This window comes from Sus scrofa, chromosome 6 (genome assembly GCF_054392235.1).
Source record: "Sus scrofa isolate SSC_HxYL_T2T_F1_AM1 chromosome 6, Sscrofa_HxYL_maternal_Yorkshire_Landrace_v2.0, whole genome shotgun sequence".
In the NCBI taxonomy this organism is placed as follows: domain Eukaryota; kingdom Metazoa; phylum Chordata; class Mammalia; order Artiodactyla; family Suidae; genus Sus; species Sus scrofa.
This window is the reverse complement of record NC_139388.1, coordinates 110,829,681-110,856,392: the sequence shown is the minus strand read 5'-3', so window position 1 is coordinate 110,856,392 and position 26,712 is coordinate 110,829,681. Positions and strand designations below refer to the sequence as shown.

At 39.3% G+C, this 26,712-nt stretch overlaps 1 protein-coding gene across 1 annotated transcript in view; it reads left to right on the top strand.

Annotated features, from left to right (window-relative positions):
- Window positions 1-20,639, top strand: part of LOC102157456 (uncharacterized) — a 64,431-nt gene extending 43,792 nt beyond the window's left edge. The window contains exons 6-7 of the mRNA XM_084965711.1: window positions 14,275-14,518; window positions 17,424-20,639. The gene's annotated coding sequence lies outside the window, so the exon portion shown is untranslated. The remainder of the gene's footprint in view (window positions 1-14,274; window positions 14,519-17,423) is intronic.
- The last annotated feature ends 6,073 nt before the right edge of the window (window positions 20,640-26,712 follow it).

Below are 26,712 nucleotides of genomic sequence, written 5' to 3'. Positions count from 1 at the left end.
GTCTAAAACCTGAATTTTAGTCATAGAATATTAGGTCAATATACAAAAATCAATTATATTTCTGTTTATTGTCATAATTGGAAAATAAAAACTTTAATACCATTTACAATAGCATCAAAAATATAAACAATTTATGAATAGATTTACAAAATTTGTGTAAGACTTCTACACTGAAAAATACAAAACACAGTTGAGATAGTAAAGAAAACAATAAATGGAGTTACATCATAATCATGGATTAAAAGACACAGTATTCACTAATAATCTTATAAAAGATCTGTAAGTTCTACACAATTCCAACTAAAATCTTAATAGATTTTTTCTAGATATTGATAAACTGACACTAAAAATTTTATGAAATGTGAGAGACCTAGAATAGCCAAAACAAACTTGAAAAAGAACGAAGCTCAAAGACATACACTATCTTATCACAAGACTGTTTAGAGAGAGTGAAATTAAGACAGCATGATAAGGATGTAGTGATTGATAAATAGATAAAGGGAACTGAAGTTGAAAGCTGAGAAATAGACTCACACTTAAACAGTCAGTTGATTTGTGACCTGGGAACCAAGGTGTTTTCATGTGGAAAGTAAAGTCTTTTTAAAAAACGGTGCTCCACAAATTCTAGCTGCCTTGGCCTCACCAAACTCTGATCTCTGTCTCTTCACTTCAGTAAGACCTCCAGGATCTGTTTGGATTTGTGCTGTCTGCTTGAGGCCTGGAAACTGCCTCTGGTAACCAGGACAACCATAGGGCTCACCTTATTGTTTCCTTTGTCTCAGAAATAATAGTCCTGTGCTGCCAGGTGTCTAATGTCTGAAAACAGTTGTCTGATATAGTTTGTCCAGTTATCTAGTGATGGGGGGCGATCAACCCCCATCTTACACCACTATGGCTGTAACAACCTGGTGTGCACTTTAAAAAATGTTCTCTGACTGCTCTGTGAAGAATAGGTTGTCATGGAGCAAAAATGGAAGAAGTGGAAACAGAATCCATTGGGGAAGTACTGCAGCTGTCCAAGTGAGAAATGATGGCTCCTGGATCTGCAGGGTAGCCATCAAATGGGGACTGGTTGACTGCTGAATGTGTTTTGCAGTTTGAACCAGTGGTACCCACTGATAGATTGGATTGGGAGCAAAGAGGAAGGGACAAGCATGGACATTGACAGCAGAAGTTTGGGGCCTGAAAAACTACCTAAATGACATTTACTGGAAAGGAGAAGGCAGAGATGTGAGAAGATTCAGTGGTTGTGTTTTGGGGTTGGGAGGGAGTGACAGAGGAGTCTGAAACCTCCATTGTTTGTCTGCAAGTATAAAAGAAAAAAATCCATATTCTCTCTCTAGGAATGAATTTTTTAATGTATTTTCATTGAAATTATAGTTTGGGGTTTTTTTGTTTTGTTTTGTTTTTGTTTTTGTTTTTGTTTTTTGCTTTTTAGGGCTGTACTCGTAGCATATGGAGGTTCCCAGGCTAGAGGTCAAATTGGAGCTACAGCTGCCAGCTTACACTACAGTCACAGCAACAGCAGATCCAAGCCGCGTCTGCAACCACAGTTCACAGCAATGCCAGATCCTTAACCCTCTGAGCAAGGCTAGGGATCAAACCCACAACCTCGTGGTTCCTAGTTGGATTCGTTTCCGCTGTGCCATGATGGATACTCCCTGTAATTATGTTATAGTTTTGTGTCTCTCTTTTCCAGACCATGATCTCATTGAAGAAAGCCTCATTGTCTTATTCATTTTGATGTCACATTCAATGCACATGATAGTCTAATAAGTACGTGAGAGAAAGTAGGGGATCTGATCAACTTGGTGTCAGATGTGAAGAGCTGAGTGTTCTGGGTTGGAGGAGAGATAATACTGAATCTCTGGAGAAGATCTGGAATCCTCTGTTATTCTTTCTTGGAAACCAACTTAGCCCAGTAAGGATAAAAAATGTGTATTAAATCATAAATACTCTGTGTTTATATAACCTTAGATGGAAATAATCTAGAGAAGATAGCTTATGATATTGTTATCATTTGTTTCCATGAAGAATAAAAATCCTTCTTTGAATTGAAAAACACAGGGGTGAAATGCAGAATGGGCTCAAGTATGTGTCTAATAACATGCCAACATATCTAAATACACTGCTGAAAAAACTAGTCTTTCTCAGCTATAGTTTATAACGTAGCTTCCACAGAGCTTTTCATGGTCATAGATGGCTTTATTTTTCTAATCTTTAACTGCAGTGTTAAAAATGCCAAATCAACGCTGCATTCTGTAGGGCAGGCTGGAAGAAGGTAACCCTAAATGGCAGTGAAAGGCCCTGCTGCTTAAAACGTTTGTTGTATTTGAATTTTTCACTATTCAGTTTAAAGCATTGTTTTGAAAAATAACCATTAAAAGTTTTCAATGTCTTATTGTGTGAGCTAGCAAAGTAAATATTTTCTAGTAGAGGGAGACTGTATGTAGTAGCTCAGAGCTGTTAGGCTGAAGACCATCTTGGACTTGCTAGTCTTGTGATCTTGAACAAGAATAGTTTAACCTCTCAGCCTCAATTTATTCATCTGTAAAATGGGACTAATAATTCAATCACACAAGGTTGTTGTAAAGATTAAACCAGTCATGAACATAAAGTTCCTCAGAAATAGCTTGTGGTACCTTTTGTTAGCTAAAAAAGAGCAGAGGATAATGAAATAAGATCCTGGACATGTAGGTTTTGATGAGATGGGTGGGATCAGGAAAGGCCTGAGGCATGCAGAGCTGCCATGCAAAGAAAAGGAAGGCCTTGGCTGAGCAGATGCCATCGCTGGGATTCCAAAAGGCACTGGAGACACTCTAGAAAAGAGGGCTAGGATATTATCACTAATAGAAGATGGGGAGCTGGTGCAAAAAAAAAAAAAAAAAAAAAGAAGAAGAAGAAAAAAGAAAAACCCACATGGCTATGTGGCCATTTTACTTTAGGCAGATCCAACTAGATATTTACCTACTCTCACTATGGGAAAAATACTTCTTAATCTTGGAAACAATGAAAGAATCATATACACAAAGTTAATTATGTTCGACTAAAAAAAAAAACAAACGACTTCTGTACTTTAAAAAAATTTAGAGAATTTTGAAATGAATCGGGAACTTCATAAACAAGTGATTTTTAAAGATTCCTTAGGAAGCCTTTCAGGTGAAGATAGTGGGTACCTGCTTCTGCTTCTTCTCACAACCCACTAAAACAACAGTGAGGTGATTGTCATAAAGGCACAAACCCACAAGGATGGAGAGAAAAGGAAGAGGAGGCACTGAAAGCTAGATTCTGAAGCTAGAAAACAGATGAGATAATAAATGGCTTATAAAACCACCCCAAAACAGAACCTTAAGTCAGCAGCAGGGAAAGCTGACATCCAGACCAGTTTACACTACAGTCTCCAAGGGGCTCAGGTAGTGGCAGCGTGTGGAAGCAGGGGAGTGGGGTGGAGAGGGGCTGAAAAAGGGATCATCAGTTTGGGAGTCTGTTAAGTAATTGGAGCCCAGGTCTCCTCCCTGCTCTGCAGCTGCACCACTGGTGAGGCCAGGTAAGACCTGGTGAGACTGGGGAGGTTTGCCCTCAGGAGAGATTAAATCAGAGGACACCAGGCATGACTGAAAGCAGAATGTATAGTACTGATGACAGAGATTAAGGAAACCTCTACGTCTGCATCCCAAGACACCTTGGCCTCATCTCCTAATCAGCAAACCAGAAGTCCTGTCCTTAAGAAAAGAGAGGGGAAGTTTCCTTTGAGGAATTTGACCAGCCTAATACAACAGATCTAAACATACTGATAGGGAAGGTTCCTAACTACGAAATCTGGCCAGATCTCTCTGTGTAAAGGTAACATTCAACACGTGCCACCTTTCTGCTTCCTGCTCAGAGCATGCAAGCAGCTTTTTAAGATATGAAAGATATGAAAACAGCCAAGAATCACCAGACATCTAAGGGAAGCCTCCAATGAGAAAGATAGAAACGAAAGAAATAAACAGAAAAAAGCAACTTTGAGGCAATAAACCTTGAAAGAGAAAAGAACACTTTTTAAAAGAAATTCTGTGCTGTATAGCACAGGGAACTATATCCAATTACTTGTGATGGAACATGATGGAGGATAATGTGAGAAAAAGAATGCATATATATGTATAACTAGGTTACTTTGCTGTACAGCAGAAATTGACAGAACATTGTAAATCAACTATAATTAAAAAAGAAATGATCCCATCAATATCTTGAGAGAGATAAGAAAAGGTATTGCTACACAGAAGAATAGGACACTGTTTTAAAAGAGAACGTTCTCTCAAAGGAAAGGAAAAATCTCTTGAAACTAAAAATATGATAACAAAAATTAACACTTGAGAAAACGTCTGAAAGAAAAAATTACAGACATTTTCCAGAAAACAAGGTAAAAGTAGATGAAAAATAAGAAAAGCAGATTGAATGTTGGAGGCCCAAGTAAAAGGTCTAAAATCCTAATAATAGGATAAACAGAAATACAGAGCAAAGAATGTGTATAAGGGATTTGCTTTGTGGTGCAGTGGGTTAAGGATCCAGCATTGTCACTACAGTAGCTTGGGGCTGCTGTGCTGCATGGCTTCAATCCCTGGTCTGGGAACTTCCACAAGCAGCAGGCATGGGCAAAAAAAAAAAAAAAAAAAGTGTGTAAGAAAATATTCACAGAAAAGATTCAATAAAATTTCTCAGAACTGAAGCACATAAATCTACAGATTAAAGGAGTCCATTGAGAGCACAGCACAGAGTATAAAAATAGGCCTTCGCCAAGGCACATGGCCTGTTTAATTTCATGTGTCAACTTGGCTGCATTGGATATTTAAACAGGATGTTTGATTAAATATTATTCTAGGAGTACCCCTTGTGGCTCGGTGGTTAACAAACCCAAATAGGATCTACAAGGATGTGGGTTCAATCCCTAGCCTCACTCAGTGGGTTAAGGATCCAGCATTGTGGTAAGCCATGGTGGAGGTCGCAGATGAGGCTCAGATCCTGTGTTGCTGTGGCTGTGGTGTAGGCCTCAGTTGTAGGTCCAATTCGATCCCTAGCCTGGGAACTTCCACATGCCGTGGGTGCAGCCCTAAAAAAATAAAAATAAATAAAGAGAACCATCAAAATGAAACTGAAGTACAAAAGCATTAAAATTATCATGTTTTTCTTTGAAAGCAGGTGATTATAATGTTTTTTTAAAAAAAATCATGGGCCCATTTTGACTGTCTCAAAATACAAACAGATCTTTGGCATTTATCATATCAAGGAGGACCTATCCCACTATGGTGCCTGAGCTGATAGTACCTATTGATATAACGCTGCTAATGTTTTTTGTACATGTGTTAAACAGTCAAGGTTAAATGTTAAAAGATAGCCAGATGAAAAGAGGCAGAGGCAATTATAAGCAGCTGCAACCAGAAAAAAAGAATTATAATATTCATTGCCATTTTGAATTCAAGCTTTTCTGCATGGACTTTTCCTTCGTGTGGGTTGAGCTACCACTAGATGGCAGCGCAGTGGCATTCTGATGGTCTTTAAACTACATCCTGGATTAGAACCAGGAATCTGGCTTGAAGACTTCCATCAGCCTGGCTGAAGTGTAGAGCTGAGACTCACATTGCCTCCACTCATCCAGCCATCCATCCACCCAACTATCCATTCATCATCCAGTCATTCCACACATATTAATTGCCCTTAAAAAGAACTCTTGTGGAGTACTCATCATGGCTCAGTGGAAACGAATCTGACTAGCATCCATGAGGATGCAGGTTCCATCCCTGGCCTCGCTTCAGTGGGTTAGGGATCCAGCGTTGCCGTGAACTGTGGTGTAAATCGCGGATGTGGTTCGGATCCCGAGTTGCTGTGGCTGTGGCATAGGCCAGCAGCTACAGCTCTGATTCAACCCCTAGCCTGGGAACCTCCATATGCCGCGAGTGCGGCCCTAAAAAAAAAAATTAAAAAGTAAAAAGAACTCTTGCGGAGTTCCTTGTGGTCTAATGATTAAGGATCCGGTGTTGTCACTGCTGTGGCATGGATTCGATCCCTGGCCTGGCAACTTCCATATGCTGCATCTGTGGCCAAAAAACAAACAAAAAAACCTCTTGATAATGATACATGAGGTATCATTGAGTTTAAAACAATATTACCAAAACCATACTTTAAAATAACTGAATGATTGATTGACTGATTGATTGAAGGAGCCCAGATAGAAAAGGGACAGATCGAAGTATCGTGTCCCTGCACAACTCTTATAGATTAAAAAGTCAAAAAGTAAGCACTGCATGTTTTTATTTTTATTATTTTTTTATTATTATTTTTTTTTTTTGTCTATTGTCTTTTTTTTTTTTCTTGTTGTTGTTGTTGCTATTTCTTGGGCCGCTCCCGCGGCATATGGAGATTCCCAGGCTAGGGGTTGAATCGGAGCTGTAGCCACCGGCCTACGCCAGAGCCACAGCAACGCGGGATCCGAGCCGCGTCTGCAACCTACACCACAGCTCACGGCAACGCCGGATCGTTAACCCACTGAGCAAGGGCAGGGACCGAACCCGCAACCTCATGGTTCCTAGTCGGATTCGTTAACCACTGCGCCACGACGGGAACTCCAGCACTGCATGTTTTTAAACACAAGGGATTAAGCATTAGATCTGACTCAATTAGAGAGCCTTGAGAACCATTTCTTGGAATCAGAAACCCCAAAATAACTCAAGGTCAAAGCTTTGGAAGTAGAGGAAGCAAATCATCTTCAGAGTCAGGATAGGTAATGTTGATGAAATTTGGCCACTGTTCTTTGTGGATCCAGGAATTTTACAAAGGGGTCACATTGATAATTGCTGACAGCTTGCCAATTTTTAACCATTATTTTTCTTGTACATTATCAAAGAGGAATGTTTGGTTCCTTTGTTTACATATCTGCCACTTTTATGCATTGTCCCCAGGCTGTTTTTCCTAACTTAAACTTCACCTGCATCTGCTAGGAGATTATCTCCTCTACTAAGAGCTTTTGTGTTTTTCTTTTGGTCTTTTGTCTTTTTTTCTAAGGCCACACCTGTGGCATATGGAGGTTCCCAGGCTAGGGGTCTAATCAGAGCTGTAGCTGCTGGCCTATGCCAGAGCCACAGCAATGCCAGATCCGAGCTGAGTCTGTGAACAACGGATCCTTAACCCACTGAGCGAGGCCAGGTATCGAACCTGCCATCTCGTGGTTCCTAGTCGGATTCTTTTCCGCTGTGAACTCCAAAAGCTTTTGTATGACTACTTCAAAGCCAATGGGAGAAGTAGGTTAGTCTCCCAATTCAACTTTGTTAGTTCAGACTATCTTTTTCAAACACATCAAAAAAGGGCAAAAGTTTGGCATCTTCTACTGATCAAATTATGATTTTATTCTTTATTTATTTTATTCTATACATAGAGAGAATAGCATAAAATAGAGAATAGCTTTGTCTTCTAAAGCAATGTCTTTTAAACCTTTTTAAATCTGACGGTCAATCAGAAATACCTTTTATTTCCCAGCTGTACGAGTCCCTTGCCTATCTGCTCTCAAATCCATTTCTTGCTCTTCCTCTGCTGTGTCACAGGGATGCTGATCCTGACAGGCTGTATTTCTGAGGCTTCTAGGTTATGTACTGACTTCTGGCTGGGTCCCATCCATGCACAGCCCTGCTATGACACTGGAGGGTGGGAGGAATGGAAAAGCTGGGAAGATTCTCCCCATATTCTTCATGCAGCACATCATTGAGAGTGGCTGGGTTTCCTCTCTTGTTCCAGATCCAGCCAGATAGGCCCCCTGTGATTTCAGTTTCTCCTGGATAATCCCAACTCCAAGGACCCAGCTACACTGCCCCCTTCCTGGGTCCCTGGGCCCCTGGGTCCCTGGGTGTTATGGTTTCTGCCATTTACTGATCTCTGAATTGCCTAATCTTCCCTTATTTTGCTTCTCAACTTTTTCATCATGTGTGCAACCAATTGACTGTATTAAAATTCCCTCTATTAAAAACACACTGACAATGGGAATGTCTGTTTTCCTGATACATTTCCCCGGTGCAAATGTTTCATAAACAGTTTTCTTTCTACAGTATGCAATGACTCTGATATTTCCTATTATATTTCACTTTTAAAAAAATGCCAATCACAACGCCAAAACTGAGTTTGCAACTCACTGATGGTTATGTCTCACTAATGGAGATTTGAAAATGGCATTAGAGACTGTATTTATTCACTTATTGTTTAAAGCCAGGTTTACTGCGTTATCATTTGTGCACAGTAAATTCACCTTTTTAGGTGCACAAAATGAGAATTTTGACAAATGTTTGCAGAATGTTTTCATCACCCCCAAAAGCTCCCTGTTCTCCTTTGTAGTTTAACCTCTCCCTGCATCCCTAATCCTGAGATACCACTGATATATATTTATTTTGGTTCCTTATAGTTTTCACCTATTCCAGAATGTCATATAAATAAAGTCATATTATATAAGGTCCTCTGAATCTGGGTTCTTTCACTTAGCATAATACTTTTAGATTCATTTGTGTTTTTGCAAATATAAGTGGTCCATTCCTTTTTATTGCTGAGTAATAGTCTATCATCATGTTAAATCTCAGACTTTTTTAAAATCCAAAAGGAATATATTACTTTTGCTATTTGTTTTTTTAGTCTGAAACCATGCAAAACCTTTGTGGAGGTCTTAACTGCTAGATCCGATGATGAAAGGCATGAAGGTGAGGGTTCATTATAGAATAGCCTCAACAATTTTCATGTTCACAGGCAGGAGAATAAATAACTTGGGCTCTGGAGTCTTACTCTCTGGGGTTGAATTCTGCATCCAACTCTTGGTACCTCATGACCTGGAACAAATTATTTACCTCCCTTAAGCTGCAGTTTCCTCATCTGTAAAATGTGATGATAGGAATGGTATGCATTTCCCTGAATTATTGGGATAAAACAAAATGAGATAAAATGTGTAAAATGTACAATGACTGGTCACAGTAAGTACTCAGTAAACTAGCATAAGTTTTCTGAAAGCTGTTATGAATTTAGCCAGTCTAAAAAGCCAGGAGGAAGCACTTTGTTCAAGGACAAGCCACTTCCTTTAAGCCTCTATCGCCCACGTCTGAATATCTGGGAGCAGTGCCATTGCCAAGCAAGGAGACGTGGCCTGATTCAGTCCATTAGGTCAGGAAGAAATATCTGTGAAACCCAAATTTGGGACTGTCCATTTATTCTAGCATCTCATGTCATTAAGTTAGATGGTCACTGGACCCTTAATCAATAGACATGATGTCGTTATAATCCTTCGATCAATATGACTTTGGCTCTCCAATGCACATCTTGAAAAAATGCAGGCAACAGAACACTTTGGTACCAGCTTGGACTTTGCCACTTTTACTACTGAGAACTTGAGCAAGTTACTTAGCATTTCTGTGCCCTGTTCTGCTCTTCTGTGAATGGATATATGGTTATTTCCCATAAGTGTTCCTGAATCAACTGTCACTTGCAATGCTTTCACAATTAACATTTTATTATTATCTTATATAGAAAATATATTTGATTACCCAAGGGTAGCCATTCAGATTTGAATGATATACACTCTCTGGGATACAATGACTGTGGAGATTAGTTCTGTGAAAGTATTTATTGCTTCCGTAATAAAGACTGTTAGAGACTGCCTTTATAATAAACACTGTTCCACCTGACCCCTGAATGTCCTGAATGTGCTTACTACTCACCAGGCACGCACATTCTAACAGCCTTTGTGTTAGTATAATGGACCAGCAAATTCTATTTGCTGCTGGGGATTCTATCATATCCTACTAACAAAGACTAATTGTTTTGAATCAGTGTGTGTTGGGGGAAAGATGTTCAATTGTTAAATTACTTTAACTGTGTGAGATTTTTAATCATTTTGAGCCTATTAATTTACAAATTATATTTCTCCAAATTATAAAATTTTTCTTTATGAATTAGATAAATTATTGATATGTTATATATTTAAATATAATACATATTAACATATATTTAAATATTTGTTTAAATATTTATTATATTTAAATATATAAATATATGTGTATAATATATAACATAAATATATTTATAAATGTATAACATATTTTATATTCAAACACTTATGTATTTAAATATGATGTATTTAAATCAATCATACCATTGAAGCATAGTCTGTCATTCGAAAAAATACATTTGGGGGCTTTCAGAAAGCCATTGATGGAGTTCCTGTTGTGGCTCAGCAGGTTAAGAACCCAACTTAATGTCCATGAGGATGCGGATTCGATCCCTGGCTTGCTCAGTGGGTTAAGGATTTGGCGTTGCTGCAAGATGCAGTGTAGCTCACAGATGCAGCTGGGATCCATTGTTGATGTGACTGTGGCATAGGTTGGCAGCTGCAGCTCAGATTTGATCCCTTACCCAGGAACTTCCAGGTGCAACCCTGAAAAGAAAAAAGAAAGAAGGAAAGAAAGAAAGAGAGAGGGAGGGAGAAAGAAAGAGGAAAGTATCCTAAAAAAGGAAAAAAATACAATAGCCAAGGCTTAACTTTTTTCTGCATAATCACATCTGATAAATTTGTTGAGGCACCTAGAAATGATTAAGTATAAGATCCATCCATTTATTCTGTCATAAAATATCTGTTCTATACCTGTGATTTCATTGCCTGAGAAATACAAAGATGAATAAGGGTGAGAAGCTCACAATATATTGAAGAGATGAGGATAAAAACTAATAATGTATAATATAATACAAGGAGTACTGTCATTGAGATATCAATTCATCAGTAAATATTGTTGAATCAATTTACTGCCAGCATGTGCCAGACCCTATACTAGCTAATAAGAATAAGACATAAGATTTTAGGATCCTACAGTTTAATAGAGAAGACAGACAAATTGAGAAGAAATTACCCATGAGTACGTAACCTAACCTTGTGCGGTGATGCAGGAAAACCTTCTTGTAAGTGAAAGTTAAACTGAGCTTTGCAAAACTAATGAGAGGAGGAGGAAGAAGAGGGATAAGTATAGTCTAGGCATAAAAGCGACTTTTGCAAAGGTACAAACATGAAGAATATTGCAAATTATTTAGTACATGTAGATATTCAGGTACATATTGGAAAGTGGAAAGAAATACAGCTAGGATAAATAGAGGCCGGCTAATGAAGCACTGTATGTGCTGTTCTAAAGGTTTGTATTTTATCCAAACCCTGAAGATTTTTCATCACATAATATGTATATGTGTATACGTATATGTATCTATATATGCATTCACATATGTATATTTACATATAGATCTGGGTATATATGTATACTTTATTGAGATGTAATTCACATACCATACAGTTTTTAGCCTATTCTCTGAGTTATGCTACCATCATCACAATCAATTTTAGAACATTCCATTACCCCAAAAAGAGACTCTTTGCCCATTAACAGTCACTTTCCACTCCACCCCACCTTCTACCTCACCCCAAGTGTAAGTAATCACTAGTTTTTCTGTATCTATAGATTTGCCTCCTCTGGGTATTTCATATAAATGGAGTCATGCTCTGTGATTAGATTTAATCACTTAGCATAATGTTTTCAAAGTTTGTCCATGTTGTGGCATGTATCAGTATCCATTTCTTTTTTATTGTTGAATAATTTTCTATTTGTTTTCATCTTCTACTGCTGCTGTAACAATCTGTCACAAATGTGGTCACTTAAAACAATGCAAATGTATAATCTTACAGTTCTATAGGTCAGAAGTCTGATATTGGTGTCACTGGGCTAAAATCAAGGTGCTGTAGGGGATGTGTTCCTTTCTCAAAGCTCTAGGGGAGAATCAGTTTCCTTGTCTTTTTCAGATTCTAGAGGCTGTCTGCATTCCTTGGTTTGTAGTTCCCTTGCTCCATCTTCAAAGCCAGTGACAGCAGGCTGAGTCCTTCTGACTCATAATTCCAGTGTTTTCTTCTGCCTTTAAGGATTTTGGTAATTATCCACTGGGGCCAGGTGGATATGCCAGAATAATCTCCCTATTTTAAGATCAGTTGATTAGCTGTCTTAATTCTATCTGCTATCTTAATACCCCATTTTCCATTTAATATAATATACTCACAGATTTTGGGGATTAAAATAGAGACCTCCAGTGGTTTACCTACCACCCATACAAGGATATACCTCATTTTATTTATCTGTTCATTGATTGATGGATATTTGGGTTGCGTGCATATTTTGGTTATTATGAACAATTGTGTACAAGTTTTTGAATGGTCATTTTTTTTTTTCTTTTTAGGGCCACACCTGTGGCATATGGAGGTTCCCAGGCCAGGGAATTGGCCGCAGCCCCCGGCCTATGCCACAGCCACAGCAACGCCAGATCTGAGCCATGTTTGCACAATGCTGGATCCTTAACCCACTGAGATAGGCCAGGGATAGAACCCGAAGCCTTATGGATACTAGCTGGGTTCATTACCAATGAGCCACAACAGGAACTCCCTGAATGGTCATATGTTTTAATTTCCCTTAGATATATACTAGGAGTGGAATTACTGGGTCATAAAATTTACTTTTTAGGAAGATCATTCTGGATCCGAGTGGTGAATGGTTAGAGATGATATCCCAAGTGTTATGTGAACATAGCGAGGGAGAAATTAACACCTGTTGGTGAAGGCCACAGAGAGGAAACATTTGATCTGGATCTTTAAAAAGTTATAATATAGGTTATTGGGTTTCTTTTTAATTTTGAAAGCAGCAGATACTTTGTAGAGAAAGTGTGAAATATAGAAAAATCTCTCAAAGAAAATTAAAATTATTTGATGATTTCACTCAATGAAAACCATTGTTATTCTGCAGTAATTTCTTAGTGTGCAGGTGTATGGATTGAGTTCATTTTATATACAGTTTTGTTATTGAATCAGTTATTGTTTTGAATAAACATTATGTCATGAGCATTTTTCATGTCATTAACTATTAGAAACAGTGAAGATAGCCAAATAGTATTCCAGAATAGGAAAATACTATCTCTCATTTAATTAGTCCTCTACTGTAGGATATTTATTTAGGTGGATTTACAACTTTCTATCATGGTATGTAATGTTTTGAGGAACATTCTTGTACTTAAATATTTTCTTTGATTTGGATCTTGAAGAATGAGTAAACAAGGTATCACAAAGTCTAGAGAGATAGCAGTCCCCTGAGAATACACCAACAAGTGACTTTTTGCACAAATCCTCTAGGATCTAAGAGTTAAAGTCTTGCAAAGTTAAAAGTTGTAGTTTGCCTTCCTATATGTAAAATTAAATTCTTTTTTTCTTCTTTACTATCTTAAGTTTGTATTAAAGCAGTGCTACTTTTTATTTGTTCAGAAAAGAATTTTCAGGAGAAGCCATCTGGCCTTACAGATTGCTCTGTACAGATTTTCAATTACAGATTGAATTTCTTTAATAAATATAGGACTATTACAATTTCTATTTCTTTTTCAAATTTAGTTTTGTTTTCCTAGGGATCTGAATATATTGTTTAAATTGTCAAGTTTATTGGTATAAAATTGTTATAATTACTGTAATTTTTTTTAATTCTTTTTTTGGTCCTGTGATGTGCTGCTAAACCAGTGGTCTGGAAAAACCCACTTGATTTATAATATTTGCCATTTTCCATGCTGTATATCATCAGACCATAGCCAATTTCAGTTTGTAGAGATGGAAGACATGTACATAGTTTGCTATCTTGAGCAGAAACTATAGGTAGTTCCAACATATCACTGTTGTAATCTGTAATGAAACCATGATATTGCTAATTTATGTCTTCTGATTGGTTTTTTGAGATCATTCAATGTTATTAGTTATTATAAAAAAATTAACTTTGAACTTTTTAAAATACTTTTTTTTTTTTTTTTTTTTTTTTTGCTTTTTAGGGCTGCACCCATGGCATATGGAAGTTCCCAGTCTAGGGGTCGAATTGCAGCTGTAGCTGCCGGCTTACACCACAGCCACAGAACACCAGAACTGAGCCTCGTCTGTGACCTATACCACAGCTCAAGGCAACGCCGCATCCCCAACCCACTGAGCGAGGCCAGGGATCAAACCCACATCCTCCTTGAAACTGGTTGGCTTTGTTACTGCTGAGCCACAATAGGAACTCCCTAAAGCTAAATTCTTCATGATGCAAAATTTTATTCCAGCCATGATAATAATCTATCATTGTTACTCATAATGTGAAAGTATCAACCTAATGTTGGGCTAATCAAACTTCTCCCCTTCTAAGAGTCTGTTTTTTTGTCTTGTTTTGTTTTGCTTTTTAGGGCAAAACCCCCTGGAGGTCCCCAGGTAGGGGTCGAATTGGAGCTATAGCTGCCACCCTACACCACAGCCACAGCAACCCAGGATACCAGCTGTGTCTGCAACCTAAACCACAGTTCACCGCAACTCCAGATCCTTGACCCAGTGAGTGAGGTCAGGGATGGAGCCTACATCCTCATGGTTCCTACTCGGGTTCGTTACCACTGAGCCAGGATAGGAACTCCCGAGTTTGTTTCTTTTCTGTGGGTAGGTTCTTTTGTGCCATATATTGGATTACACATATAAGTGATATCATATGGTATTTGTCTTTCTCTTTCTGACTTAACTTCATTTATATGTCTCTAGTTCCATCCATGTTTCTGCAAATGGCATTATTTTGTTCTTTTTATGGCTAAGTAGTATTCCATCGTGTTTATGTACCACATCTTCTTAATCTGTTCACCTGTCAATGAACATTTGTGTTGTTTCTATGTCTTGGCTAGTGTGAATATTGCTGCAGTGAACATAGGAGTGCACGTATCTTTTTCAATGAAAGTTTTGTCTAGATATATGCCCAAGAGTTGGGATTGATGGATCATATGGTAGTTTTATATTTAGTTTTCTTTTCTTTTTTTTTCTTTTTGTCTTTTTAGGGCCGCACCCACAGAATATGGTTGTTCCCAGGCTAGGGGTCGAATCGGAGCTGTAGCCGCCAGCCTACGCCACAGCCACAGCAACACCACGTCCCAGCCGTGTCTGCGACCTACACCACAGCTCAGGGCAACACCGGATCCCCAACCCACTGAGCGAGGCCAGGGATCAAACTCACAACCTCATGGTTCCTAGTCGGATTCGCTTCCGCTGCGCCAGGATAGGAACTCCTATATTTAGTTTTCTGAGGTACCTTCATACTGTTCCATAGTGGTTGTACCCATAATTAAGTTTCGGGGAGTTCCCGTCGTGGCTCAGTGGTTAACGAATCCCACTAGGAACCATGAGGTTGTGGGTTCAATCCCTGGCCTCGCTCAGTGAGTTAGCGATCCGGTGTTGCCGTTAGCTCTGCTGTAGGTCGCAGACACGGCTCGGATCCCTCGGTTGCTGTGGCTGTGGCATAGGCCGGCGGCTACAGCTCCGATTCGACCCCTAGCCTGGGAACCTCCATATGTGCAGGTGCAGCCCTGGAAAAGGCAAAAAAAAAAAAAAAAAAGTTTATTAATAGCAGGCCTGGTTCTTCAATTCTAACTACCCTGGTCTCAAACAGTGCATATACTAACCCCAAACTCCCAGTCCATCCTCTTCCCTCCCCCTTCCCCTTGGCAACCCCAAGTCTGTTCCCCACTTCCATGAGTTTGCTTGTTTATTGCCTTTACTGTTTAGCAGTCACACCTGTCAAATAAGTTCACACAGTGCTGGTATTTCAAAATGTTCTTGTGGACCCTTGTACGTTGTTATTTTCACCAGCATGCATGAGAATGCAGCCACTGAGTCAGGAAAGTTGAGGGAAAGAAAGTGAGGAGATGGTGATGGCTGAGATAATGTATACAGAGTGCAGCTGACCTTGAAGATTGTAAAAGGTAAAAGTGATCTGAAGTCCAGAGAGCTGAAAGGAAGGATTCTTGATCTTCTCCAGGTTATGGAAGAAAACTTTAATGTAGCCACATCCTTTTTTTTTTTTTTTCAGATTTAAAAAGCAGATATCATAGTTCCTGGAGGCGCAGCAGGTTAAGGATCCAGCATTGTCACTGCAGCAGTTCAGGTCACTGCTGTGGCTCAGGTTCCATCCTGTAGCCTGGCTCAGGTTACTTCCACATGCCATGGGTGTAGCCAAAAAATAAATAAAAGCAGATCACTTAGTAAAATTAGAGGTGGTTTTTATTATGTCAATGCATAAGAGGTAAAATAACTATTTCTCTAGAGTCTGAGAAGCATTCTTTCACTACGTATCACTGGTAGCAGCCCCTAAATTATAGATCCCATGTTCTGATCCATGACTAGTATTTAGCAGAACGATTTCTAAAACTATGTTTAAATGTTATTTTAATGTGGGGTAACCAGTCACTTCTACTGTCACAAAGTTCACAGATCAAATACCTCAAGTTAGTAATCCTTGTGGAGAGGACTTCTAATCAGAGTGACTCTTTGTTTACGGTGGGTTCATCTCAGGTGCCTGTGCATCTTCCCTGACATTCCATCTCCTCAGCTTCTTTCTAGATGCTAATTTGCTTAATTTGTACTTTTTTCTCCATCCTTTCCCCCCCCCCCCGGCTTTTTAGGGCCGCACCCATGGCATATGAAAGTTCCCAGGCTAGGGGTCTAATCAGAGCTACAGCTGCCAGCCTACACCACAGCTACAGCAACACCAGATCCCAGCCACATCTGTGACTACACCACAGCTCATGGCAAAGGTGCATCCTTGACACACTGACCGAGGCCAAGGATCGAACCCTCATCTTCATGGCTCCTAGTAGGGTTTGTTAACCACCAAGCCACGAAGGGAACTCTGTACAATGCCCTATTTTTAAATTTTGTTTACGTAGAACACTCATATTTTCTCAGTTTTAATTTTTCCCCAAGAATTTTGGTTCAGAGCAATACTATGTTTGAAGTGGGTTTTATGAATTTTTTGATGTTTGTTTTGACACCTGATTGGAGCAAGGTGTGTTCTTTTGTAGACTTTCAGATTTCTGGAAAAAATTTGATTTTTTTCTTTTTTATGCCATAAATCAGATGGGTAAAAGGCCATCTTACTTTTTTTTTCTCCTTTTAGAGTTAAAGTAGCCTATGGAAAATGAGAAGGAATAGTTTGAGTAGATACAACAGTAAGATTTAGAAAAACACTATCCTCTTCTCACTTCCTCTTTTTTGCATGGCGTAAATTACTTCCAATTCAATAAGAAACACAAATTGGTCCTTGTCTCTTGTTCAGTTTGACTGCCTCTCAGATCCTGCTGTCCAATGATCTCTAACGGGCCTTTTTATTAGAACAGTGTAAAAAAAATATTCTAGAGCAAATGATAATAATATGCTTTATATTTCTAGTATTGGTGGTATGAGAATATGAGATACAATAAAACTGGGCTAGCAAGGAAGAGCCAAAGGTAGAAATCCAGGAAGCAAGGAATATGTCATAAAACTCTCAACAAATTTTTACTGAACATTTTTTTATTTTCAGGAACCCAGCTGACAGCTGGTCAGATTATGAAGATGTGTCAAATACAGTCCTTACCTTTGATGAACTTAACAGTCAAATGTAAGAGACACGCTCACGTACCCAAATCATGGTACCAATTATAAAAGATATTTGAAGATGCCTTCAGTGCTATAAGGGTGTCCACAGAGCCAGGGGAGGGAAGGTGGTTGTTTGTTAACAGTTTTATTGAGATAAAATGTATATGTGATAAAATATGCGCATTGGACATGCACATTTGAATGATTTTTTAGTAAATTTCCACGATTGTACACTCATCACCACAATCCAGTTTTAGAACAGCAGTAAATCTCCCTCTTTACCCCCAGTCTCAGACGCCCATTGATCTGCTCTGTCATCACAGCCTTGCCTCTAGGGCTAATTTGACCTCACTGCTGAGACAGTGCCCTTCTGAGGACTTTAACAGCACTGATGGGAACATGAACTATTCTTAGCCCTGGACAGATAATCCTCTAGGGATTTTTCTTCCTGCCTCTTTCCTAGGGCTCTTTCCTCTGCCTCGGTAGTTTCCTCACACTCAGCCTAAATCTCCAGAGGGACTCTGAAAATCTCTGAGCACAATGGTCTCTCTCTGGGCAGCTCGCTCTTCTCTGATGCTTCATCCCATAAATTTTAGTTCCTTTGTTTTCAAGCTCCCAGCTCTGGCTCCTCAACTCAGTGACACTACTGGGCTCAATTTGTGTTCCTCCTCCCTACGTTGTGGCCTGTGAGCTGGGGTTACTGCTGGGCTTTCAACACATTTGTTCCCTTATCTCAGGGTTTGCTGTCCTGCGCTGCCTGTTGTCCACTCTCTGAAAACACATTGTTTTATACGTTTTATCCAGTTTTCTAGCTGCTTAAAGTGAGAGGGTAAGTCTAGCCTCTATTATACCATTAAGACTAGGAGAGCAAGTTCTAATATTAAGGGTATTTTTAAATTATTCCCATGTGCCACCTACCTATGGCCAGTTCAATACAATAGAATTAATTCTCAATAAATTAGCAGAGGATTAATCCAGTTTGAGATTAAACATGGAAAATATAGATATACATTCCCAACACATATATATGTGTATAAATACTTAAAAAGCATAAAAATAAAGGTGAATCAATGAAAACCTCTGTATATTGTTATGAACTACAGTATCTGCCACAATATGTCAACCTAGTAACAACCCATCGCTTTCCAATTTGCAAGGAGATAAATGTCTTCTTAAATTTCATATGGATAAGGGGTCAAATGATTAGTTTTTAGGGTTTTTTTTTAATGAATTTATTTTGTAAACTTTTGCATGAGATTTGTAGGGTTGGCTAGGAGAGAAGAGAATGGCGGTAAAAGAACACTGTGCCACAGCCAACATCCTACATGATGTATTTAATGGCATGCTTTCATCCAGGCAACTGTATTTGTAGTCTTGAAATATTTTTTTGGCCATGCTCACAGGATGTTGAAGTTCCCAGGCCTGGTATCGAACCCATGCCACAGCAGTGACCCAAGCCACCACAGTGACAATGCTAGATCCTTAACAGCTGAGCCACCAGGGAACTCCATTGCAATATTTTTGAATGATAATTACAGACTGATAAATGTGTTCTTTTATAAGGATCCTATGCTTCCTAGTGGCAGAGATCCCCACCCAAACTAGCTATTCAAAAAAGGGGGGGGGACTTAAAAAGCTAGCTATTGACATCATCCTTACAAATGTTTTCTCAGGTAAGATTCCCAAGGCAACAGAAATGAAAGCAAAAATAAACCAATGGGAGTTCCTGTCATGGCTGTTAATGAATCTGACTAGGAACCATGAGGTTGTGGGTTCGACCCCTTGCCTTGCTCAGTGGGTTAAGGATCCAGTGTTGCCGTGAGCTGTGGTGTAGGTTGCAGACATGGCTTGGATCTGGTGTTGCTGTTGCTCTGGCATAGGCCAGCGACTATAGCTCCGATTAGACCCCTACCCTGGGAACCGCCATATGCCACAGGAGCGGCCCTAGAAAAGGCAAAAAAACAAAAAATACATATATATAAAATTTTAAAAATAAATAAATAAACCAATGGGACCTAATCAAACTGACAAGCTTTTGCACAGCAAAGGAAACCATAAAGAAAAAAATAAGAAGGCAACCTACAGAATGGGAGAAAATAGTTTCAAGCAATTCGGCTGACAAGGGCTTATTAATCTCTAAAATATACAAACGACTTATATAACTCAACAGCAAAAAAAACCAACAACCCAGTTGAAAAATGGACAAAAGACCTGAATAGACATTTTTCCAAAGAAGATATATAGATGGCCAACAAGCACATGAAAAAATTCTCAACATCACTGATTATTAAAGAAATACAAATCAAAACTACTATAAGGTACCACCTCACACCTGTCAGAATGGCCATCATTAATAAGTCCATAAATAACAAATGCTGGAGAGGGTGTGGAGAAAAGGGAACACTCATGCACTGTTGGTGGGAATGTAAATCAGTACAACCACTATGGAAAACAGTATGGAGGTAACTTAGAAAACTATACATAGAACTACCATATGACCCAGCAATCCCACTCTTGGATATATATCCAGACAAAACTTTTCTTGAAAAAGATGCATGTACCCATATGATCATTGCAGCACTATTCACAATAGCCAAGATATGGAAACAAACTAAATGTCTATCCACAGATGAGTGGATTAAGAAGATGAGGATATACATAATGGAATACTACTCAGCCATAAAAAATAACAAAATAATGCCATTTGCAGCAACATGGATGGAACTAGAGACTCTCATATTAAGTGAAGTAAGTCAGAAAGAAGAAGAAAAATACCATATGAAATCACTTATATCTGGAATCTAATATATGGCACAAATAAACCTTTCCACAGCAAAGAAATTCATGGACTTGGAGAACAGACTTGTGGTTGCCTAGGGGGAGGGGGAGGGAGTAGGGTGGGCTGGGAATCTGAGGTTAATAAATGCAAATTATTGCCTTTGGAATGGATAAGCAATGAGACCTGGCTGTATAGCACTGGAAACTATATCTAGTCACTTGTGATGAAACATGATGTGAAAAAAACATGTGTGAGAACATGATGTGAGAAAAAGAATGTATATATGTATGTGTGACTAGGTCACTTTGCTGTACAGTAGAAAATTGACAGAACTTGTAAACCAATTATAATGGAAAAAATAAAAATCATTAAAAAAAAAAAGCTAGCTAAACTTCAGGTCTAGTTTCAGACGTGGCTGGGTACAGAAAACCAAAAAATGTTATCAGCTTTCTGTTTTTCTCTCTCCAATTCTGACTCTGCTTCCTTTTTTTTTTTCTTTTTTTCTTTTTAGTGCCACACCCATGGCATATGGAGATTTCCAGGCTAGGGGTCTAATCAGAGTTATATCTGTTGGCCTATAGCCACATCAACGCAAGATCCAAGCCACATATTTGACTTACATCACAGTTCATGGCAACACGAGATCCTTAACCCACTGAGTGAAGCCAGATATCCAAACCTGCGACCTCATTGTTCCTAGTGGGATTCATTTCCGATGCACCTCAACGGGAACTCCTGGCTCTGCTTCCTTTATTCTGACTTCATTCTCGGGAGGTTCTCTCATCCTGGTTGCAAGATGGTTGCCTGAGGCTGCATATTTCCACTTCATATTTCCAATTATTCCAAGCAAAGGTCCCAAGATTCACTCTGGATCAGCCAAGGTCATATGTCCACCGTGACCCCTTTGGCAAAGGAAATGTAATGCTCTGATTGGCTTAAGCCAAGGTCACGTACCTTACTTTTAGAGTGCCTTCCTTTCAGATCAGGTGACCTGAGGCTAGAAATTAGACTGTGGTTACAAGTTGGGTGAATGGCTGCTGAAAAGGCAAGTAATAAATGTGCTCTCTGTACACCAGGTATAATCATAGCCAAATAAGTTTGCTTTAAATCCACTTCAAACCATATTTTGACTGTGACATCCTGCATTATCTCCCTCTCCATTCTTTTTTTTTTTTTTTTTTTTTTTTTTTTTTTTTAGGGCTGCACCTGCAGCATATGGAAGCTCCCAGGCTAGGGGTTGAAGTGGAAATGCAGCTGCCAGCCCACACCACAGCCACAGCAATGCCAGATTTGAACTGCATCTACAGCCTACACTACAGCTCTCGGCAGTGCCATATCCTTAACCCTCTGAGGGAGGCCAGAGATCCAACCTACATCCTCATGGATACTAGTCAGATTCTTGACCTGCCGAACCAAAACAGGAGCTTCTCTTCCTCCATTCTTGTTCCCACCACACATATAGTCTATTACCCTCATTAGTTGACGGCTGATTATACTTGAGTACATCGTGCAATAGGAGAACACATAAGAAGAATGTACAATCAGACAGCGGAAATCTTGGAAAAACTCACCTAAAAGGGAAGACTTTAATATTCGGGGATGGAAGAGGAAGGAGATTCCAGAGGAAGAGAATAGCACAAAGAAAACAGACATGGGGAGTTCCCATCATGGCGTCATAGCGCAGCGGAAACGGGTCCAACTAGGAACCAAGAGGTTGCAGTTTCAATCCTTGGCCTCTCTTAGTGGGTTAAGGATCCGACGTTGCCATGAGCTGTGGTGTAGGCCGCAAACATGGCTTGGATCCCGTGTTGCTATGGCTGTGGTGTAGGCCAGCAGCTACAACTCCGATTTGACCCCTAGCCTGGGAACCTCCATATGCCGCGGGTGCGACCCTAAGAAGACAAAAGACAAAAGGAAAAAAACAAAAAACAAAAAAACAAGAAAACAGGCAGTAAAACAGAACATGAAATAGGTCAGTGGAAGCACGGATTGGGATCCAGGGTGAGACTGTAAAGAAGCTGAGCGAAGATCATGCAGGTTCTCGAGCCTCAGGCTAAAGGGTTTGAATGACCGAATGTGCTTAAGGCATAAGTCAGCAAACTTTTTCTATCAAGATCCAAACCCCAAATATTTTAGGCTTTGAGAATCAAGAGGAAAATCATGGACCTTATGTAAGAACTTATACAAGCGAGAAAACAAATTTCCATAATGAAATTCAAAATATAATAATTATTATTATTACTTTTTGTAATAGAGGCCTACTGTATGAAATTCCTTTGAGTAATCACATTTTACTTAATCAAGATTCAAAGTTAGCATGCTGTATGAACAAATGCATTACCCATATTCACATATAAAAACCATTCTTAGTTCACATGCCAGAAAAAAACCGGCAGCTAGATTTAATCCACACACTGTAGCTTGTCAACCCCTGCTCTAGGGAATTGGTTCATGCTTTTGAGAATAGGAGGTTATCTGATCATAATGTTGGCTACATCAGCATGAGACGAACTGGAGGCAATAGTGTATAGGTAGGAGATAATAAGAACCTAAATTAGAATGTCCTGGGTTTGAGTGGTCCTGTTTAGGAAAGCAGCTAACAGGAAGCAGGTGAGAATCTTGGGTCAAGTCAAAGTCAGATGAAGCAGCATTAACTACTCAGATCATAAACCCTTATCGTAAGGAGTGTCAGGAGTGTCGGCTCCTTTTCTATACTTCCTCGACAGGTACAGGACCTCTTATTTGTATTGGGAAAGGAGTCCAGATGCCTCTAGGCAACTCTTGCCCCTGATGGAAGCAGAGAAAGAAAAGCTAAGTGAGCCTACAGAATAAGACATTTGAAATTTGAACTGACTGGCAAGAAGAAGGCAAACTCTTTGAGCTGTATTTTCAGGTGATGCAGAGACCCTTTGCAAGAATCTTGTCTCTCTTAAGTAATGCTGAGTCATCATATCTTTGCAATCCATCCTGTTTGGTTGTATAATCTTGTCAATTTGGCCAAACTCTCAGTTATCCAATAGATATGCTAATTAAATTATCAACAACCTTTAAGGCTACATTAGGTTGATCCTGTATCAAGTGAAACTGTTTTCCAAAAAGTAGAAATTATGTGCTAGTTTCATCTTGAACTGGAACCTTATTTACCTAGAATCCAAGGTGAACACGAGGGAGTGTTTCAAGAAGCAGTGTCTGAGCTGTAGAAGTTTGTTTACATGGAGGACCAAGGATCCTGTTTGGACAGTGTTAGGGGAGAGGGATGTGTCTGCTAGGCTGTGTCTGTCAAATTGTTCTCCAGCCTGGTTCCCACAGTCTTAGCTTTAGTCTTAGATTATGGGGGAGGCAATGAAGGAGGGAGTTAAAACTTTGTTGAGAGATTAGGAACCCTGGAATTCATGATTTCATCAGTAACGAGACTTGTTCTTGCACAAATCACAGTACACTTGACCCAGGTATGTACCACCTTTGGGTAAATGTTGGCAACAGGGTACTTGCATGTCCCTGAAAGTGAAGGTCTCCTTAAACTGTATACCTTGACATCAAGGTCCCAGCCCTGATTGGCAGTCATAGGCAGCATTATGGTAATTTCTGTGACAATTAGATGCTAGAAGGAGAGGGGAATATGGTGAGTTCCATAGGAAGCCATCAGTGTGTAATCTTTGAAAAATTCATGAAAAGATAGTCACCCCATGAGCTCACGTAAGACAAATGTTGGGATGGCCTCAGAATACATTTTATTGCCTCACATCCTTGGTGGCACATGATAGGCTAAAAATACATATACCAATGACTCAATCATATAAACATTTAATTACGTATGCAAACTTAGGTGTTATATGGATATATGAATTTCCCTTCCACAAATCAAATTGTATTTGGTGTATAATATTACTCCTGGAAAAACAAAGAGAAGTTGCAGCCATGAAATTATGTTATTTCCCACTAAGTGTTTGATTTGTAATGAAGGAAAACAAGCATATTTCTCAAGGAACAGGTGTAAGTGCTAGTTAGGAGAATAGCAAACAGCAGTGCCTGCTGCCTTGGAAACAGCCTGGTGTCCTAGCAACAAGCAGATTCATTTGCCTGGCCTGCCCCGCAGAGTTCTGTCAACACAGGTAAAGGGCTCACCCAAGGACTTAAGTGACAGCCTTGCTGTTCCAGAGTAAAGCTAAGCTAGTATATGTAAACTTGGAAGTGGAGGAGAAACCAAATCATTCTGCCAAGAAGCTAGTGGTTTGGAAGCTAAAAGGTCAGAAATGTAGGAGTTAAATTTCTTCATGTCTACTCTTCCTCTAGGGTGGGCTAAACATGTTTCTTCATTTGTGGGCTCTCCTAAAGGAAGAATAAAAAATGTGGTGGCAGTGAATAAAGCCCTGCTATAGCTCTGACCCTCCCCACCTCAACCACTCCCCCACCTGACCTTCCTTGGGTTAAGTATAGTATTTTCCCCAAATTTCATTTGACCTCTGCCTCTATATTTGAAGCCACAAAGACCAATAGAAAGAGGACAGAACATTTCCTTGCATGTGATTTGAATGTGGTAGCTTCTCTTTTCCCACATATTTTAATTGTAATTACTCAGTTCTGTGAGAATGATTGAAAGGATTTTTGATCTGGAAAATATCCAGAATATCTCAAGAGACCCATAGGAAGTTTCAGATGATTGGAACTAGCTATGAGATAGCATAAATGGCAAATTTTATGAGGCCAGGGCAGAAACCATATATATATATATATATAGTTATATATTATATAGTTTTATATATTATATATTATAATATATATATTACGTAAGTTATATGTAGTTATATATTTTATATAATGATTGCATAAAAAGAAATTAAAAACTTAAGGAGTTCCTGTCGTGGCTCAGCGGAAACACATCCGACTAGGAACCATGAGGTTTTGGGTTCGATCCCTGGCCTCGTTCAGTGGGTTAAGGATTCAGTGTTACTGTGAGCTGTGGTGTAGTTCACAGACGCAGCTCAGATCTGGCATTGCTGTAGCTGTGGCATAGGCCAGCAGCTACATCTCTGATTTTCCCCTAGCCTGGGAACCTCCATATGCCACAGGTGCAGTCCTAAAAAAGAAAAGAAATTAAATACTTAAAACTTTTATTCCTTTAAAATAGTTTAACTCTTTTTATTAGTGGGTGTCATATTCTAGTGGGTCATTATACACTCATACACCAAACGTTGAAAATTTTTTCAGGGAGTTCCCATCGTGCCACAGCAGCAACAAATCTGACTAGGAACCCTGAGGTTGTGGGTTTGATCCCTGGCCTTGTTCAGTGGGTTAAGGATCCAGCGTTGCCATGAGCTGTGGTGTGGGTCACATTTGCGGCCTGGATCCCGAGCTGCTGTGGCTGGGGTGTAGGCCGGCAGTTATAGCTCCAATTAGACCCCTAGCCTGGGAACTTCCATATGCCCCGGGTGCGGCCCTTTAAAAAAAAAAAAAAAAAAAGGCAAAAAAGTTTAAAACTTTTTAAAAAAGTAAAAAAATTTCATAGCTAAATTAACCAGAAGCCAAAAGAAAAATCACTTTAATAATGAATTTCAGCTGTTAGTTTAGTTGCTAAAAGAAATTCAATCTTTCATTTTGACTCAAAATGATATAAAGTTCTAGTGAATTCGTATTTTTAAAAACTGACAAGGAGAGTGATGAAACAAATTATAAATTGAGTTTAAAAATTCAAATGGAGGAGTTCCCATTGTGGTGAAGCGGAAACAAATCCGACCAGGAACCACGAGGTTGCGTGTTTGATCCCTGAACTTGCTCAGTGGGTTAAAGATCCGGGTTGCCGTGAGCTGTGGTGTAGGTCACAGACGTGGCTCAGATCCAGCGTTGCTGTGGCTGTGGTGTAAGCCGGCAGCTACAGCTCCAATTTGACCCCTAGCCTGGGAACTTCCATATGCCCATGGGCTTGGCCCTAAAAAGAAAAAAAAAAAAAAAAATTCAAATGTATACCTGAGAAATGTCTTTGGTAACTAGGGAGATAATTGTTTATAACAAAGAACATGTTGAGTAACTACATAGTTATCATTATGACAGCTTAGGCTTTTAGAATGTGGTCTTACAGAAGAAATAATCTCTATGTCCAAGTTGGTGACCAACCAACTAATTTAGAGATTAAAACTACAAACCAATGGTATCATATTTCAGCTGATTATGTTAATTAATTAGTGAAAGAAAAGCACAAACAAATGAGGTTTTTTTGAAGTATACTTGACAAGGAAAAAACAAATGATGCTGAGTGTGTAAGGTAAGTTTTGGCAGACATAAAGAACCCTAGGAAATAATCCCAGGTGAAGCCAATCATATAGGACAGAGAGTCTTGAAGAAGACAGTGAAAAAAATCTTTGTTAAAAGTGAATGTAGGAGTTCCTACTGTGGTGCAATGGCTTAATTTAAGATCCCACTTGTGTCTGGGGCAGTATGGGTTTGATCCCTGGCCCTT